The sequence below is a fragment of the Solea solea genome, chromosome 6 (assembly GCF_958295425.1).
Source record: "Solea solea chromosome 6, fSolSol10.1, whole genome shotgun sequence".
Classification (NCBI taxonomy): Eukaryota; Metazoa; Chordata; class Actinopteri; order Pleuronectiformes; family Soleidae; genus Solea; species Solea solea.
In genome coordinates, this window is record NC_081139.1 from 20299853 (window position 1) to 20320634 (window position 20782).

At 38.9% G+C, this 20782-nt stretch overlaps 2 long non-coding RNA genes across 2 annotated transcripts; one reads left to right on the forward strand and one right to left on the reverse strand.

Annotated features, from left to right (window-relative positions):
* The first annotated feature begins 93 nt into the window (after window positions 1–93).
* On the forward strand, window positions 94–1746 carry LOC131461322 (uncharacterized). Its single transcript, XR_009240466.1, has 2 exons — window positions 94–254; window positions 504–1746. It is a non-coding gene; the product is annotated as an uncharacterized LOC131461322 (long non-coding RNA).
* LOC131461319 (uncharacterized) lies at window positions 1317–20778 on the reverse strand. Its single transcript, XR_009240463.1, has 8 exons — window positions 20359–20778; window positions 16337–16496; window positions 9971–10074; window positions 7563–7604; window positions 5238–5351; window positions 4628–4808; window positions 2439–2647; window positions 1317–1447 (listed from the first exon to the last, which is right to left on the reverse strand). It is a non-coding gene; the product is annotated as an uncharacterized LOC131461319 (long non-coding RNA).
* Window positions 20779–20782: the final 4 nt, after the last annotated feature.

Sequence of the window (20782 nt, forward strand, 5' to 3'; positions counted from 1 at the left end):
GCACCTTAAAGGCACTTTAAAGGCAACGGTGCTTTGATGCCAGTTACAACAATGAACAGATTAATAGAATGAAAGACAAATAGCTTTGCCTGCTAGAAAGTTCTACACACAGTATATCTCTGTTGGGCAACCTTTTCCAACTAGAAACTGAAGTTTGTAAACTCCTCACTCTCCTGCACCAAAGTCCATCGATACAATCTGCAATTCTAACTCACAGGGTTCCATGGACTGCAGGTCTACTGCTGCTTTCTTTGGTGAGTTTATAACCACTTAGGTAAATCTGAATGAAGGATTTAAATCACCAAAATCATAAAATAATACTTTTTTTTTGGATCAACAACCTCTGTGTGTCATGACTTAAAATTGCTGATTTTCTCTATGGACTTTGGTATGGGAGAGTAAGTGGTCTGCAAAATGACAAAAACGTCCAAAAAAGGCTGTCTAACAGTGACACAAAGTCATGAAACCTGAAATATCACTTTAAGATTGACTTTTCGTTCCAGCAACAACCTCATTACTACACTCATCATAACTGTGACATGGATGGAACATGAAGCGCATGTGTTACGTCGTACAGCTCACACATGGCAACTCCCTGTTTGATTCAGTGTCTCTGACACAAAGAAGAGACTTCAGCTCTTTGTATTTTTCCACCTCTGCTCTGGGACATCAGTGTTTCTGAGCAGTCTACCGTGCCATCACAAGGTGCTGGCTACAGGCTGCGGGTGGAAAATACAGCACTGCACTTTCAGACACTTCATGAAACAGGATACTCACTGGAGTCTATTTTTGGTGAGTAATAAAACCAGCAAAAGGAGATACACACACACACACACACACACACACAAACACTACAGAGTTAGCACCTGGACACCGAGACACATTAACAAACAGTTCATACCATGAGCAACAGACACGGACTCATTAATATGAACAAATGTGTAATAACACACATAATCATGGTTTCTAGCTGGGAAAGCTAAAGGTGCATTTTTAGACACTGTTTTAGATTTTATCTGGACTATTTCTATTTCACCTCATGAGTAAAATAATTCAGCAATCCATTCTGGCTACTCGACCTGACTTCATGCTGAGATAAACTTTGTCGGAGAGGCTTTTCCATAATATCCTTTTACCATCAGTGATTTTAATGGAGGTTAATTGCATTTGCACATATTTTCCACTATAACTCTATAAGTGCAAGATAAGATTAGATATACTTTGACCCCAAGGAGAAACTTGACCTGAGCAGCGAGAGAGCAGAATGACATCATTATAACTCAGGAGACCTGCAGTGTGGTGTACACTGTGTTAGACCCGGCGTTTAAGTGATACCTGGGGTGTTTTTGAAGTGTTGTTGTTGTTTGAAGGGACAGACGCACAGTCAGCGCTGCCGTCATCAGGAATCAGCCTGAGACATGGACGCTTGTCATCAGTGACGACATGGCTGCCAGTGGAAACATGAGGAGAAATAGTCTTTAGCCTCTCAAATAAAAACTCACCAAATTAATTCAAAGACTGCTTGTTCCATTTAAGGGTCTGGATCCCCAGTAATGTGGCAGTAATGTGAGGATATGGAGGATTTTGCACGTGTGGATGTATATAAGTTTTTGACCGTGCGTTTGTGCATATAAAACTGAATAAGGAAGCAAGCAAGGGTCGTAATTTGGACTGCAATATTCTGGTACTGGACCAGACCTTTGTTTTCTTGGTTTTTGTCTTCAAATAAATCGACGTAAACGTTTACCTGCCTCCTGTGGAATACTTGTGAGTAACATTGGGTTTCTCAAAAATAAATAATCGGACACGAGTCAGAAACAAAACCACTGCAAAATAAGTGGCCATAGGAACTTGGACTGTGGTATAAACGGCCACTACACAATTGTTTCTTTAGTTTGGACGACTTGCTTTTCCAGGGCATGTGGAAGACTAGATTAGACAATGTCAATATGGACACACGTGGATCAGATCGGATCCCTTTATATATACTGTATGTGAACAGCTGGTCAGAAGGTCAGATTCTGATCGGATATTCTTACAAATCTGATTTGGGCTGCAGTCTAAACAAGGCCTAAGAGTTGCTGATAGTTGGACCTCAGTGACTTTGAGGGAAGGGAACATAGGGTTTTAAAAGATCAGCTGTGTATGCAAATACTTAAAAAAGAATTAATGAAACTTTAAAATGGATCCTAAAACATACAAGGAACCAGTGGGGGGAGGCTGGGACCATTGCTGCAAAGAAAGCAGTTAAAATAACATATTTAGACACAGGGTGTAGTGTTTCTGATGGTCCATCACACATCATGCATCCCAACTGTGTCACACGGCTACAAAATATATCCAGCCTACACTGAGTTTTCACACTTGGAAAAATGGAAAAAGTGAGAATGAGAAAACAATGAGAAAACAAGAAAATAAGACAGTAAATTAGGGCTTACAGACAGAAGTTTCTCTCCCCCACTCCTGTTTGGGACGTTCTGGTTCTTGTCCAGGAACATTCAGAGTTGGCTGATGATGGCAGATGTTCACTTCTCCGTATGGAAACTTGTAGGAAATGCTGACGCCTAAAGGGCTCAACTTCCCTTATCCAAAACAATTCCATGGAACAGACGCAGAGAAAGGAGCAAAGATGTGAAATGTGTCATCTCTAGAGGACAGAAGACAAAAAGAGAGGAGCGTCAATTCAGGTTACCTTCATTTTTAAACATGCAGGGTTTACCAAACTGCTTTACAAAATAAAATATACACAACACAGAGGTTGGCCTTTAAAAGGTGATTTAACATTTTGGGGCAGATTTAATTTGGTTGGGTAAGTCATTCCATAGTTTGGGGGCAGCTACAGAGTTTTTAACTGGGTCTTAGGAACATCTAAGAGCAACCAGGAGAGAAGAAGTTGGAAATACTGTACATATGTACCACACAGCAAAACTAACTACGATAGATGTCCTGAAAAACAAAACTGATGAGTGGAAGACGTCAAAAGACGTTAAAAATATCACTAAAGCCTGTCCACTATAGAATGTTCATTTTGATTTTAAACCGATTTTCAATGTTTTCATCCTGTTAAGAAGCAGGACCACACACTTGGCGTTTAATGAAACGATTTTAGGGAGGAGAATCCAGGGATTTGTAATCTGACAGAAGCTCACATGATTTAACGTGACCAGAATATTAACAGACATTGTGCGTGCCATGTTTTGTGCTGAGAAACACAAAAAAACCGTGGAGGAAGTCAAGGCTGAGAAGACGGAATCAGCTTGTCTGGTACAAGTTACGGTTCTAAACAAAAGAGTGCAACATCTGTTTCCCGGTCAACTCGCTCTCATTGATTATTGCAGGGTTCTGATCACATGTTTAATATAAACATGGTCTTAATAATAGAAACACAATGTGTATATTTCAGCAAAATGGATACATACATAAAATATACAGTTTGCATAAACAGAAACAGATGTTTTTTTATATTGCAGACTTTGAAATCTCCCAGCACCAGCCATGATTCTAACTAACACAATAGCGAGTAATGTGATAAACACATGCTATTACAGATAATGACTGACGACAGAGGGACTATACTGTTGGGAGTGTTTACTTGGTCACTAGGCTCCAGGTCTGAGGACAATGAGTATGGATTCATCTTAAACGCTACACACAATGTGTTTATGGTTGTTTTGTGAGCTTAATTGCAGCATCTTGGAATCTGGCATCTGTCCATGAACGGTACGGTACATTGTCCCAGCCCTGTGGTCAGAAATAGCTGAAACAATTAGTGCTAAGGTGGACGTTATTAAAGAGACAAATGGCAGTGGCCTGGTTCTGTGTGGGAGAGATTTATAGTGGGTTTCCCCAGGGTCAAAGAAAGTGCACGAGGAGAATTCACAGGTATCTCTCTGGACCTGACCTGACCCAAAGAAAGCTCTCTGGTTTTACTCAGCGTTTACAATGGGAAAAAAACAAGTGCCAGTTATTCCATTTTCCTTATGAGGCGTGTATCAAACCTTTAAATCATTAAACACAAAACAATGGCAATGTTAAGTAAATAAAAGATTAGTGATGTTCTATTTTCAATATTTAGTTCATATTAAAATAAAAACATAAAATAAAATAAATAATAAACAACAGTTGTTTCACACAACTAAACAAACTTCCAGTAGATATTGTTCTTGTTAAAAAGTAAAAAATAAAAAACTCTAGACACTAGAGTCTCACGAGAACTGGTTAACATCACGTAGTGCACCCTTGGAAATTATTATTCTGGGCCATAATGATAAGGATTGGACTGATAAGAGTATCGATATCTCATGAGAATTTCTGGTAGAGACAACACAATATGATATTATCACGATATTTAAGTCACAATATGATATTATTATGATATTTAAGTCACAATATGATATTATCACAATATTTAATTCACAATATGATATTTTCACGATATTTAAGTCACAATATGATATTATTATGATATTTAAGTCACAATATGATATTATCACAATATTTAATTCACAATATGATATTATCATGATATTTAAGTCACAATATGATATAATCACGATATTTAAGTCACAATATGATATTATCATGATATTTAAGTCACAATATGATATTATCACTCATTCTCACTCACTCGCTCATCTTCTACCACTTTATCCTCCACGTATTATGTATGGGACAGTACTGGCACACTTCAAACTCTGGTTTCTCTGGAGAATGAAATGTCGTGAGCAAACTTGTGCGGGTTGGCAGCGCAGCAGAGTCAGAGTCAGGAGAAAAGACAAAGATGGCAGGAGTGGAGGAGGAAGACGACTCTGTGAACAGATGAAAGAGACTCAACGACCAAAAGCATCAACCAATCACTGGCTTCACCTGTGAACTGACTCCACATCACCAGTCCAATAAAACACATGTAAGAACAATATCATTGACATGCACAGATAGACCCGCAGGTGGTGGTCAAACATCTACCCCCTTTGCCCTATGACCTGGTAAAAGCCCATAGAAACTATTGTCAATTAAAAAGATGTAATAATGCTATAATGGTGCTTTTCCATTATACAGTTCTAGCACGGCTTGACGCAACTCAACTTTACATGTTTTTTTTTGTGTCATGTATAAAGCAACGCCACGATTCGTGCAGCCGTGACGACTCTGCCCATGTTGGGGAGGTTCTATAGTGATGGAAAACAACGTGTCTGAGTAGAACCGAGTAGTGCGAGAATTGTATAATGGAAAAGCACCACAAATGTCCTGCAGGTCTTCAATGAGGCAGTCTGGTCTCAGGGGTCAAACGGTTAACAGCTTTAGGAAAGAGTCCTCCTCTGTGTTCCATTCTTCTGAGTGAGAACACCACCCTGTAGACAAACACACAAACACCCACACCCTGTCAGACAATGACAGCCTCTGCACAGTAAGAATGAATGGAAACAAAAAACCCGTCCATGTGTTAAAGGTGCAATATGAAATACTTGAAAGTGACTAATTGTGAGCTATCATGCCCTTTCTCACCAGTCACCAATAAAAACAGACAGCCTGGTCTTATCTCTCTGTGTCTGAAGCCTTTTTTAGCCAAAGAACAAGATTGTTTTTCTGTCACATCAGAGCTCCTCATTACTCACTCATTATTAAAGCTGCAGTGTCTGTGTTTTATTGCAGTCACTTGTTATCAGAAAATGGAATTTCTGAATTCCGAGTCGGAAGTTTCAACTGGAACGCACTCTTGTCTTAAATGTCTCCCCCTTAAGTCAGGTGTAGACATAATACTGTTCCATTTTTATCTGTGGACATGTTGCTATGCTGTTTGTTTGGAGTGTATATTTGGTTTGTAAGTTGTTTATATTCCAAAAGAGCAAAAACAAAAGAAAGGCTTTTGTGTCCACACACTTGTGGAAAATTCTGAGGTGATGTCACTCTCACTTCTGATTACCCTTACATGTACATCAATCTATTTGAAGTGTATGTATTATTGCATGTGGATTTTTAAGCATAATCCTGTTTTTTATTCAACTTATTTATTTTACTTTTACCCTTTTAAAGCTTTTAATCTTGTATGTCATTTTAATATATTTGCCTACTGTAACTTAATTTCTTTGTGTTATTCTCTCATGATTCTGTCTCTCGCCCTACCACTGAGCCTCCATGGCTCAATTTGAACTCCTCACTTTTTTAATACTTTTACTTCTAAAACTTATGTACATTTTATATCAGACAATTACTTAAGTACAGTAAATGTCATACACTTTAAGACTTTTACTTAAGTAATATTATAAAAAGTGACTTCAACTTCTACCAAAGTCATTTTCTGGTAAGGTACTTACTCAAGTACTATACTTTTACTCAAATATCCCTTTGAGGTACTTTATACAAGACTGTTTGTAGTCATGACACATACATCATACAATGACATGTGTGTTTCTCTTCTACTACAAGCTCATAAACTGAATATACACAACAAATACTAACATGAAGCCTTAGAGCAAGTCAGTTTTTTTTAAGTGATTCAGGAAAACAAGTCCCTTATGATCACATGTCTTATATTTTGAAAATAAAATTAAGTAATTTGAGAAAAACTAAGATATACTAAGATAAAAGATAGAAAATGTCACTGTGAGTATTATATAATTTATTTGAACTGCATAAGATACACTGTTAAGGCATCCAGTACCTCCAGAAAGCACCAGAAGAGGGCAGTGTCAACACATTGGATAATATAAGACACTTCATAATAATAATGCATGAATGAAAGTCAATGCAAAGTGCTAACAAGAATAGCAGTGCAAACCTGTGTGTGTGTGTACCTACATGATTTTTGATTAAAACCAACTTTGATGTAGATATAAATTATGCACATACATCTCAGAGCTTCTGAGCATCTAGGGTAGTGACCCCCAAACACTGGGTCAGGACCCACAAATGGGTCGCGGGAGAATTTCTTTTGGTCCCCAAACAAATTTGCAGAATTTTACCAACCTCTTAGTTCAGATTTATGTGTAAATGTTTTAAATAACAAAGTTTTAATTAATTTACCAAACAATTTGTTTACCAATTCAAAAATACAATAGTTTGCCATGTTTAAAATGTGGGTCCCTATATAAAATGTCTTAGTTTCCCCCGACACTGTTGTCACAGGTAAACCCAACATGGTGAAGAGGTGATGTAATGGTGGTAATGGTAATGAATGAAATTTGATTGGAATTCTCGACTCTTCACTTTTCACTCACGACAACTCAAATTTGTCCATATGAGGGAAATCGCTAATGACCTGTGCGATCCCCACACTCGGAGGTCACAAGGTCATCATAATCATGTCCTGTTCCCATGGTGGATCAGCCCCTGGCCTCTTCAGTTTAAACCCATCAGAGCAGCCTATGATTGGGTAGCCAAGCACAAATGAATGGTTTCATGTGTCTGGACCCTCACATGTCACTGCTAAAGGACATGCTGCCGCACACAGACAGCGATAAACTGAAGTGGAGAGAGTGAGACGAGTTTGAAAATCAGCAGGAGTTCATGTGCTCGGCTGTAAAAGGAATCATGAGGGGACAAAGGGGCAAAAGGTGACTTACATTGTACTCACATTGTTCCATGAGAGGGTCATTAACAGAGGGCTGTACAGTGGAGACAAAGAGCAAAGGTCAAATATACAAGGGGACTTGCCATGCCATGGATACTGCAGCGTACAGGAGTGCATTGAACAGTCACGCGAAGATCGCACAATAATCCAGAGAGGATTATCTAACTCAGGTTGTGTTCAAGTTTTTTTAGCAAGACACAGTAAAGTACTATATAATAAATAGATGTCTAACAAGTGAAAATCATCGCTATATATTTATCTATTTTATTTAACACACTTACTGTAAAAGCTTTGTATGAGAATAGACTGCGGCTGTTGAAGACTTATTGGTCGCAAGGGACGTTTTCTGTCTTTTTCTGAGTGGAACTAGACCCAAGGGAAGGGTACCAAAGAATGGAAGAGTTTTGGTACAATTCCTAATGGAAATGCAAAAAAATGACGTACCTTACTGCACTGCACCAAACCGAACCTTTTCACTCGGTAGAAACACGGCTTTAGCGACTTCCGACCATTATTTTACTACATCTGTAAACCCTCTGTCTCATTCTTTTTGCTTCCTCTTCTACTTACTGATCCCCAATCTCGTGCCACGGAGCTCAGTCTCAAAGCAATGACCTCACCCCATGAGGAAGCCTGAACCAAATGAAAGACTAAGCCATGGATTTAAATAACCCACATCGAATAATGACATTATCATATGAGAGTGCCCTGCAATCATTCTGACCACAGCAGTTTTATTAATCACAAACAACTGCCTATTGCTATTGATTATATCAGTGAGGAGATCTGCATCAGAGAGAAACCACACGAGAACCACAAGTCTCTGATGAAGTGGTGGTCGCCCTACCAGTGTTTTTGGCTGGCAGCCATCTTTGGAGCCAGGAGCAAACACATGGTGATGTGTTTGGACAGATGTGGCCAGCAGTTCTACGTCAGTGGAATACAAGTGCATAAAAATGACCAACTTTGGTTACTGTGTTTGATCTACCCTGTGTTCTTCTGTCTCTTATGCTCCCACTCAAACATTAATATTGTCTAAATAAAGTCAGAGTTCTTCCATATCTAACGTGAAAGAGTTAGACACTAATACATACAAACACTAATCTTCATTCTTCAAAAACAAAAAAGACAATCAAAACCCAAAGCAATCCAATGTCAATGTCCAGTGTGTGACATATAACATTATTTAGGTTTATTGACAGATATTGAATATGCTACCCATCAGTATGTTTGTATAAATAAAATTCCATACCCTTCTTCTACCCTTTGTTTACAGACGTCACTATCTTGTATATTCAGATGACCATTCATATGGTGACGTGGAAACTTACTACACAAAATAAAGAACGACACTCGTCCTGTTCTGTGAAGGCCACCGTAGTTCCCTGACACACTTGGGAAAGAATAGAGTGAGTATTTACAATCTGCAGTCCCACGAGTAGGTGCGCACTGTTGCCTCACAGCAAGAAGGTCACCGAGTGTGGGAATCAAGTATTGGACAGTTAACCCTAACCCCTAACCCTGCCTAACTACCTACCTAACAACCTGCCAGCCAGCCAGCCAACCTACCGATCTATCTATCTACATACATACATAATTACCTATATAACAGCCAACCTACCTATCTATCTGTCTGGTAACGGAGGCAGAAACCATAAAAAAGTATTGAACATGAAGTTATACTTATTATATATCTTTTATAATACAACATATACAAAGTGGGGTTATTTCTCATTCTTGTGTTCTATTTATATTTGTTTTCTAATCTTTATTTGTTTAGTATGTCACAATACAAGTTAAACCACTTCAGTTCCACAGACACTTGTGTAACAGACCCAGATGTGTTATCCATCCTCTCTCCTTCACATCCTAAAAAAACTGATATCATCTCCTTCTCTTCCTCCGGCTCTTGCACTTTTACAGTATTGGGATGTTGTGAGGGTCATGCTTTAGTGAATTTAACTCCCGTTTTACGATAATGACATCAGCATGTGCTTCTAACTTTAGCTCCTCCTGAGGGCCAGATGTTCAGCTGATGGGATCAAACACTCACTCTCACTGTCACATTGTTGGGCACTGAGAGCTTAGAGCTCGCACATAATTCCACATTCTCCTGTAGAGACCCATAATCCAGTTAGTAAAGTGGGCACACCCTTGTGTTACTCTGCTATTTTACTTTTGCATTTGTGTACAAGAGTGGAAACATATGAAGGTATCCTGTAGTTTCTATTAAAGGCATTCCTATGGATTGTGTTTATTCATGCCAAAAATTAGACTCAAAACATGCAGGGATGATTTGAAACAGAGCGAGAAAGGTTTGTCAAAGACTTGCACTGTGACACTTTGGGGCAAGAAACAAGTAGAAGTCTTGGGTAAATTATGAAAAACACTTACACTTACCATTTACAACCCAGAAAACATCAGTACCAACTTCAAAGCACTTTTTTCTCTTTTAAAGGCCAGATCTGCATGAGCCGCAACACTGCTGTGGTCGGTGAACGTCACTGACGGATGAAAAAGAGCAGAACCACAATGAGGGCAGCAAACATCACGTAATAACTGTGTTTTGTTGCCAAATGCCAGCATGATTTCACTCTGCACACACGTCTGGCAAAGACGCTGTTTTGGCCAAATACAGAAACTCAGAAAAAAAAGGGAACCAAATACAAACGTGTTAACACTATGACGACAGAGAAACAACGTCTACCAGCTTTTGGATAATAGTACATCCAACATGGCAGCCACAGAAGTGCAGTTTTCTTTTTCATTATACAGGTCTAGCACGACTCAGCTTGACTCAACACAACTGTGTTTTTTTTTTTGCTTTTCCATTAGTGAAAGTACCTAGTACTTCTATTAGTACCTGCTCTGGCGAGGTTCCAAGCGAGCTGAGCCGATACTAAAATGTGACGTCAGCTCACTGCCGGCCACCGACTGGTCAGAGAGTGTCTTCACTGGAAGGGTCATGACACAAGAATCAAAGCTAAAAAGACTTAAACATCATGAAAACATGTGTTAATCCCCAACATTTAGCAAGAAAATCTCAACATTTAACAGAGGAGTGTGGTGTGTTTAGCGACAGCTAAATCACAACCCATTCAGCTGCATTGCAATTCAGTGACTGTCATGTAGGAAGTACTGAACGATTCAGTGAATTTATCTTTTTAATGAACTGATTCTAATGATTCAGTTACACCGAAAACAACTGCTTTGATCGTCGATAGTTTGTGTGTTTGTGTCAGTGTCGTGCAGCCGTGCTATGACGACCCCGCCCATGTTGAGGAGGTTCTATGAAGTAATGGAAAACAACATGACTGATACCAAACCAAGTAGAGCTGAGTCGAACTCATGCTAGAACTGTCTAATAGAAAAGTGCCAGGAGTGACATCTAATGGTCAGACTGCAGAGTGCAACCTCTAACCCCGCACTTTCAATGCGTTAGGAAACTACGGTGGCCTTCACATACCATGTAGGATGTAAATGTCAATAGGAAAAACACTTTGCTACTTTCACTGTTATTCACTTCTGTCTTGCTTTCTTTCACATTCAATCACATCGTTCACATAGTACTGTTCAGCATTGGTTGTTGTTCTTTGCCATCGACTGACCGTCATGGTGGTGCATCCTAGGCCTGTAATATTTTCACGGTCAGCAGTGTCTGACTGTGGTTCCCCTCCTGGTCTTAAAAGTTACACTGAGAAATGGAGCAAATGAAAGTTGAAAAAATCAAACACAGCTGCTTGAGGTCGTGGACTGCACTTTGTGGGGGTTCCAGTCGGCCTCTCATGTCTGGCCACTTTCAGCCCCTCATTAAAATCCTCTTTATTGGCCAGGCCAGGACTCCACCTGGGATTCACCCAGTCCACAGTGCAGGCGAGCACAGGAGTCACCGTTAAACAGAACCAGGCAAAATTTCAAACTTCAAATGTTCAAATCTCCTATGGAAGGTGCTGATTTTCTGTTGTGTTCTTTTAAAGTGCACACGACAAAACTCATAGCCTGGCCAACAAAAGGTGCAGCCACCTCTCGTTGTACACAATTGGATTGACCTACAACCGGAACACAGACTCTGTCTGACACAGTCACTGAACTGAACTACAACTGAACAAGTTGTGACTCGGCTCACGATCGGCGGATTTCGGCAATGCTGTCGCTAAATATACCAGATTCCTCTGTAAAATACTGAGATTTTAGAAATGTCCGTGTTAAATGTTGGAGATAAACGCACTTTTTCAGGATTTGTAAGTCTTTTAAACCTTCTTTTGACCACCTGAGTGAGTGCTTCTGCCCCTTTTTCTTTCCAAGATCATTTTCACTTTCAATATCTGGCAGTTATTCGACTGTTTAGGAATTATGGTGCTGAGAAGCTGAGGTCACAAACGCGTGACGCGCTGGTGAATCTTGTCTGTGATTGGACGGTCGTTCTGTGGGAGTCCTGAGGGCTACCATAATGACAAGTATATGGGCGCAAAGCTCTGTTTCTCTGCCTTCTGGTATCCGTCCATTCATCTTCTACCACTTTATCCTACACATGAGGGTCGCGGGGGATGCTGTGCCAATCTCAGCTGACATAGGGCGAAAAGGGGCGGTCACACCCTGGACAAATAACCAGTCCATAGTTTTAGAATTTTCTAGATATCACAAATAGTCTAGGAGTTATGGTAATGAGAAGTACAATCAGACAACCAATCAGTGGCCGACAGTCTGTTGACGTCATATTTTAGTATCGGCTCAGCTCACTTGGAACCTCGCCAGAGCAGGTAGCGAGCTGAGTCATGCTAGAACTGTATAATTAAAAAGCGCCATGATTTCTACACACTGGACCTTTAAGGCAGGAGACAGAGAAAAAGTTGTGTGTTTTGTTTTGGTTCTTCAATATCTAACTGACGCTATCTCACATTCATCTGTACCTCATTTCTCCGACTCCTGACAATATTAGTGAGCTTTGTTCAGCTGTTTACATTTAAATGCCATTTTAATAAAGTGCCAGATCACAGTCTCTTTGAATCCACTGATGTTTGAAACCGTTTGAAATTGAAATTGTCCTTTGAGCCAAGTCTGCATTCTTTATCTCTGTGGGTGTGCACATCAGAGCCGAAAGAAGCGGAATCTGCAAACACGTCTGTGTGTGTTTCTGTGGTTTAAAACACAAAAACAACAACAAAGTGCTCACTGGAATTTCACTTCATTACTGCGGCTGAGTGATTTAAGGCCAATGAACTGCTATCAAGAAACTGCATCTGAGGATTTGTGTGTGTTGATCCTTATGTATGTGATTGCATCTTTCCAATCATTGTAGGACCTTTTGAATTAAAATGATCAAATATGAAATTCATGTTTTTTACTTTAAAATGTTTACATTTTTCATTTCAGTTACATTTTGCTATATTGAGTCATTTTTTTGTCATTTTAACAACATGGTTACAACAATTTATAAACATTTTTGATAAAAATAAGTTTTTTATTATATTAGTAATTTAAGTTATAAGTATCTTTTATGTGAACATGTTTCTGTATTTTGCATTTTGTTAAACTTATTTTTTTGGAATTTAGTAACTATTTGGTAATATCATCAATGTTTTTGTAACACTACAACATTTTTTATCTTTCTTTAGTATTTTTCAGGTTTTTTATAACATTGTAACATTTTGAAACGTCTAGGTGTTTTGTGTCAGTTACAGTTTTTACAACAAGACAAGACTGTCATTTGTTAAATATAAGCATATTTCATGTTAGTAACATGTTTTTTGTTTATTTTAGGTAAACCTGTTTTTTTCTATATTTTATTAACATTATTTGTAAAATTTCCTGGTATCATCAATAATGCTCATTGCTGTAACACTACAACATTTTGAAAACATTATTGGTAAATCGAAGTATCTGGGTATATCAGTAAATTGTATGCAACAATAATAACATTACTGAATCTGTTTTTTCTGCCACTTCTACTTGCAGTTAAAAAGCCTGGAAACTCAAGTTTAAAACCGGCTCACTCCCCACACCAAAGTCCATTAAGAAAATCAACAAATTTTTCATCACAGCACACAGGAGTTTTGAATCCACCTGTGTCATCGTATGAATTTGGCATTAAAAATCCCTTGTTCAGATCGACCTTAGTGACCCAAACTATACAAATGAGGCAGCAGTGGACCAGTAACTGCTGTGTCCACGTGAGCTAAAAATGCTGATTTTCTCTATGGAGTTTGGTGTGGTTTACAAACTTCAGTTTCCATTCAGAAAAGGCCAACTAACAGTGAGATAAAGATGCAAATATTCTTAAGCTATCTAAGCACGCTTATAGAATTTTGTTAAGTGGCTAAAAAAAAGGTTTTTCCTGCTGGCAGCCATGTTTTCAGTCCCAGGCTGGTTTCGGGCAAAATCAGTGTTCACAATGTGTCAAGGCGTCTTACAGCCACTTATTTTTTACAACTATCGCAATTATCTTAGTCAGAATAATTGTGACAGGAAATGTTCATATTGTCCAATTCTATTCATGACTGAGTGAGCCATGAGCCATGAGCAGTGTGTGTGTGTAGCAGTATGTAGTAGTAGTGGGTATGGGTGGGAGGTTAATTTGTTGTTCAATATTAAACAGGAGTTTCAGCTATAAATAATCACCCCCGTCCGACCGAGGCCTCCTCAAGTGAGCCCCTCTTAAACATTCCCAACATTCCTCCTCATTAAAAAGTAATACAACATAAATGGAAACAGTTCTGCATACTTCACCGTCACATACACATGTGTAAGAGTTTTTGATCATAACCCTTCCATGGACAAACACCCACAAATCCACACTTAAGCTCACAGATGCACGCATTATTGGCTTGGCAAGGAGCCCGAGTGCTTCACAGAGGCCGAGATTTGTCATCCTGCCTCATCTGGCCTCTATCAGCCTCTGGTCCACAGCTTAATCACTGTCAGTCACTCTCTCACATCAAAGACGCAACCATGAAGTCTCAACCTATCACACACACACATACACAGTGTACATGTGAACACGTTAATTTTAAACCATGTCTGCTCATGAAAAAAAAAAAGAGGAAAATCCTACATAACATGAGTTTCATGACAGCCATCATCATTGTTGTCTGCGTGAAATATATAATATGTTGGGTGACGATAAATTAAAGCAGCGGGACAAATCAAACGACTTGTTTTCTACCACTTTATCTTCCACATGAAGCTCACAGAGCGGAAGGCGGGGTCAAGTCAAGCCTGGAAAGGTCACCAGTCCATCAAAGGGTCAAACAACCATTCACTCCGTGTCCAGTTAACTTATTCTCTGTGTTTGTGGATTGTAGGAGTACAGAATTAGATTGTCAAGCAACAATTTTAGTTATGAACTGAGCAAACAAAAATTAACCACAAAATCAAAAAATACACAAATTGCAAACAAAATACTGATTTTAATCATTTAAAATTACTGAATTTTTTTTTGTTTCGTACACTTTTTGTTTGCAATGATCAGAATTTCACTTGCTCTGCTCTGCATTTGCATTCCAAACTTATTTGTTGCGCTCCCTGACTGTGGGAGGGGCTTAGAAAGTTGCCTGCTGATTAGCTACTGAGTTTCGGACAGACAGCTCAATGGACCAGAAGTAATTGTAAAAATTAAAATAATAATAGTATCTAAATTTAGATTCAGATTATTTTTGAGATATTACAATCAAGGTTCCAGACTACTTTTGGTCCAGTGAGCTGTCGCTGCAAAACTCAGTAGCAAATCAGCAGGCAGCTTCCTTAGGCCCACCCATGGTTAGAATTACAAACAGAAACCCTGCAAGCAATGTCAAGTTATAATGAATTAATTATGTATGTTTTTTTTTTTATTTGAATAGATTCATTTTGCATCATAATAAAGGTTTTCATTATGAACTTTATATTTTTACATGTTAAAACACTTTTATTTTGAAATTATCAGAACTACTTCAACAAATATCATGAGGAACTGCCACACTGCAAAAAAACAAAAAAACAAAACTGGTGCTTTTCAAGGGTTAATTGTATGGTTCAGAATTTCATGAAACTACTGTGTGTACACCAGACATCTGTACTGTGTGTTTTACAGTGTAAAAAATATTTATACACAAATGTCTTTTGTCAAATACTCAACAGGATAATTAACTATGAGCTCAGTGTTTGACACGGATTTACTTTGATATTTATATTCCTAGCAACTTTTACATTTATATTTTACTTATACAGAAATTGTGTACATTTACTCACACTACATTTCCCCTGACTATCTTTGTTACTCATTACTACCAAATAAAATCAGAAGAAGAGCTGTTAAATGCCCATAGAGAGCACTAGGGCGCTGCCCCACCAGTCTCACATGAAGAAGAAGAAGATAGGAATCATCTAAAATAATTTATAAAAACAAGGAAAATTTAAATCAACGAGCTACACATTTCACAGTCTTTGAATACTGTGTGTAATCTGCATTCGAGTGTAGTTTAAGTGCCGGTCATGTGACGTATTACCGGTAAACTTTTGTGAGGCAACGCTCTGTCTCTCTCAGATGATGCTGTCCAATAATGCAGCTACTTCTGTATTTAACAATCTTTAAGGTCCATTCCACAAGTTTGCCTGGTACATACTGAATAGAAAGCTCAGTACAAATCGGATAATCCTTTTAATTTTAATTTTGTGAATTCACGTGTGTGCACGTGTTTATATTTGTCTTGTTTCCAGTGCTTCCTGTGTTAGGACATTGTGTATCTCGTGTTTAAAAGGTGCTGTATCAATAAAGATTGACTTACTTACGTGTTTTTTAATTCAAGATGTGACATGAGACGTGGAGTGAGTTTGACATACAGTTGAATGAGCAGCCTGGACAAACACTGAGGATTATAAGGGCGGTGGTGGAGGTGGAGGTGGAGGTCCAGTTCATCTGACCTCGGCTCCCTCCTGCACCCATTAAACTCTGTAAATGAGAGAAAGAAGAGCAATTAGAGAGGCAGTCATGGGGCAGGTAGGAGATCGCCGTGACCTTTCCTGGTTGGTATTTGACCTCTCACAGCTAGGCTTCATGAAGAACATACACATCCTGAACATGGAGAGAATGTTCTTCTCTCATACAGAGGAACATACAGAGGAAATGCTGTGTATGTGCTGCTGATTCAGTGTGGATTTGGTCAGGATTTGTCTCAAGCTTTGTAAAAGTGTTTCAAACTTTGTAGTAGTGTAGTAGGGTCGATGACGGCCACATGTGGAACAAATTAAAATATATTGAAACAAAATAAAAACTGAGAACAGAATTGTGACTTTGTTCCTTATAATTCTTACTTTAAAGTCAGAATTATGAGGAAAAAAAAGTTTAATCTCTCAAGTTTAATTTTTTTGTTATTGTTTCCATACTTTTTATACATCTTCCGCACTATACTATTGACAGATTATTTTTCTCCCTTTTATTACTTGGTGTAGTCTACATGTGGAGAGGGACATGTTTTCTGGGTCGATCTTTCTGATAGCACACTGTTTCCAAATGAAGAGGTTTTTCTTTTCTTCCAGTCCTGTGTGTTTCAACATCATTTTTATTTTGTCATGATAATCATGCCGGAATATTTTCCTCTTGGCTCGTGACTCAGATGTCCTAATCTCACTAAAAGTAAAACTAAAGCAAACTCTGCTTCAGGCACAAGTTCATTGAAGTGGTGGCTGTTTGAACTTCACCTTCTACTTCTTCATGACATCAATGGCGCAACGGTTATGACATTGTTGATCATGAACAGTGACATTGAAGGAGAACCTGTGTGTGTTTAGCATTTACACTGACTGTGATGTGAAGGGACCACCCTGAAGGACTTGTTAGTTTACTATCACAAAGGCTTAATTGCTGTCAGGAGAACATTTTTGTTGCTTTGTATTTATGAATCGTCTCGTGAGCCAGATCCACACGCCTGATTTATAGGACGCGGTCTCCTTTTAATTCCTATATGACAGCAAATAACCCCTAATTACAATTTTAGACGATTTAGACGACACTTTGAAGCTAAATTGAGAAACCAAAGTTAACTTGCACTTGAACGTCTCCTAAAAATGTTTTATGGCTCAGCTCTGGAGACCCTGACCTCAAACCTCAGTGACATACATTTACAGAAACATCCTCCACACACAGACTGGATTTGCAACCACATGATTGATCTGACACTTACACACAAAAACACACAGGTACTGTTCCACCCTGCAATCTGTGAGTGGATGGACACTCCCCTGCCACTTTATTAGGTACACTTGTTACACTGGCTAATCAGTATAATCTAAACAGCCAATTACACTCAAGGAGACACTGAGCATCAGAATGAGGAGGAAAGGTGATTTCAGTGACTTTGATGACTGTGACATTGTTGTTGGTTGCACTGCAACAAATAACTATTTCCTATCCATTAGTCTCCATTGATTATGTTGCAATTAACCGATTGGTTGTTGAGTCCAAAAATGTCAGAAAAAGTTGAGCAATGTTTTCCAAACCTAAAAATTATGTTTTTTTTCTCCAACAAACAAAAATTATTCAGTTTCCTATGATTTCTTTGTTAAATGGAGCAAATAATAGAATAGATGTACTTTATTAATCCCAAAATGGGAAATTATAGTCAATTTCCCAGAAAAATACTAGAAAATATTCACATTTAAGAAGCAAAAGGTAACAATAATGATCAGAAAAACACTTATTAAATAAATGACAGGACAGGCTGATCTATAAAAATTAGACACTGCTTATCTACTGGGACTTTTTCACACAACCAAAATAAAACATAATAGAAATCCTATATTGTTTTTGCTTTGTTAACAATACAATACGAAATGTCTTCTTAAATTTCTTGGAAAAGAGCTTTTTTCATTTGATCTAAACTGATAGTAAAACAACGTGGGATTAAAAAGTATTTTTCAAAAGTCAAAACCTTGACACAAAGGCAGCAGGAGACCAGACCAGGTGCTTTCATCTATGTCCTGTGTGCCTAATAAAGTGGCCCATGAGTGTATATTGTATAACTATGTGTCCCAGTGAACTGCAAATCCAGAAAAATCTAATTACCCTGTTGTGACCTGTTCTCACTTTACCGTATAGTGCAGCACTGGAGTGAGACGAAAGGAGAAAGTGAGATGCATGAAGATGAAGAAGAGCCTCAGGGGGTTTTATTGTGTGGACGCCTTTCACACACTGTAGCTGCAGTTAAGAGTGGAGAGAGAGAGATGAAAGGGAAGCCCGGTGCAGGGTGAACGGAGGTAAATGTAGAACAGATGAAGATTAAGTGATATACGAGGTGGAGAAGGTGATAAAAAGGAAAATCTCAGCAGTGAGATACATTTAAATTCAACGGAGATGGACACGCTTTTCATCAGTACAGACTTAACACTGCAAAAATGATGAGGTGTGTGTGCAATTCCACTGTTGGCTGATGTTAAAGGGATAGTTTCAAGTGTTGTTGTGTGAGGTACTGACTCACTGTCAGCTTAGATCTCACCAAGCAGAGCCATCGCTGAAAAACAGCCTGAGATACAGACAGTGTTTTTCTTTAAGGCACCTCACTGAAGGCTCGACTTTAAAAAAAAAAATTACCTCTGCTTCAGTCTACGATGTTTTAAGAATGTGTTTGCCGCTTTTCCAGACTGAAAATTTAAGTTTTTAATCACTCTCACTCTTCTGCACCAAAGTCCATTGAGAAAATCATCACTTTTAGCTCACAAAGACACAGGAACTGCTGGTCTACTGCTGCCACAGTTGTTAAATTTGTATCACTTAGTAGAGACCAAACAAAAAACTTGAAACACTGAAGACACAAAATAACATATTTAAACTTACTAATAGAGGCAGCAGTGGATCAACAACACCCGTGTGCTGTCTTGTGAAATCAATGATTTTCTCGATGGGCTTTGGTGCAGGAAGTGAGTTGTTTACAAAGCGGCACAAACTTCAGTTTCCAGATAAAAAAAGTTGTTCACCAGCAAAAAAAAGAGCAGGATCTCACCAAGACTGAGATCTAAGACTGAAAACTGTAGTTTGTAAACAACATCACTCTCCTGCACCAAAATCCATTGAGAAAACCAGCACTTATACTGTAGCTCCCAAAGACACAAGAGGCAGCAGTGGCTCAACAACTCCTGTGTACTGTGATGTAAAATTGGGCTTTGGTGCAGGGAGTGAGAAACTCCAATTTCCAGTTTTAACATTAACAGCAAAGAAAAGGCAGGAAACATATTCTTAAGCCATAATAGACTTAAACTTGCATACATTTAATAACGTGAGCCTTTGCTAAAATCTGCTTTCCCTTGTGTCCACACTTGAGTTTTCAATGAGAGCAGTGCCGACACTGTCAGTTCTACAACCTGGACAATCACTTTAAAAACATCACATCAGCTCATTTTATCAGTTAAAAACTCAAAGCTGTCAAACCATATGCCATTCATAAGTAATTCATGTAATTGAAGACGGGCCATAAAACTGTAGAGAAATGGTGTTTATTCCTCATGTGTGTGGTTTTAAAAAGAACCTAAAAGGGACTGTCATTTATCAGACCATGTGTTATAATGAAGAGTGGCAGAGTCGTCCAAGAGAAAAGAAAGGCCCTTTCCTACAGCTCATTTGCATGATGTCAGATTCTTTTGGTGCCACAATGAGCTGCAAATAAACTGCAGCAGGACTATTTTTGTCTCAGCGCTCAGGTTTCCTCCTGCTGCACACTTCAAAGAGTCTCTGCAACCTGGAATTACTGCATGTGAAAAACAGGAGGGCAGACGCAGATGAACTAATTTCCTCGCCTGGCTCTATGTGAGGCCCTGCTTACCGAGTGGAGGGACCTGGGTCAGCTGGTACGCACGCACGCACGCACTCACCGTGCGCCTGGTTCAGATTAACTGTGTACACGAGCACGTGAAAGTCCTCACTCCCCCCTTTTCCTTTTTCTTCTGGTTCCTCGTGGATAGATGTTTGGCAGATTGAAGGAAACAAACACCTTCTCAGTCCAGAGTGGGTTTGGCTCTGCGTTACTGCACTGACCTACAATAACGGCGTGGGCGGGGGTGATGGGTGCGCGTGGGCATGGATAAATAGAGCTCTCCTCTCTGTGCGTGGCTGAGACACGGAGCTCTTCTGCTTTTACAGAAATGAACTAAATTTAACAACATTTCTGCCAAATATGGAGACATTTTACCACTGATTATTTGGATTTTGCTGCACCTGGAGCTTCTGACAAAGGTGGCATGGTTGTC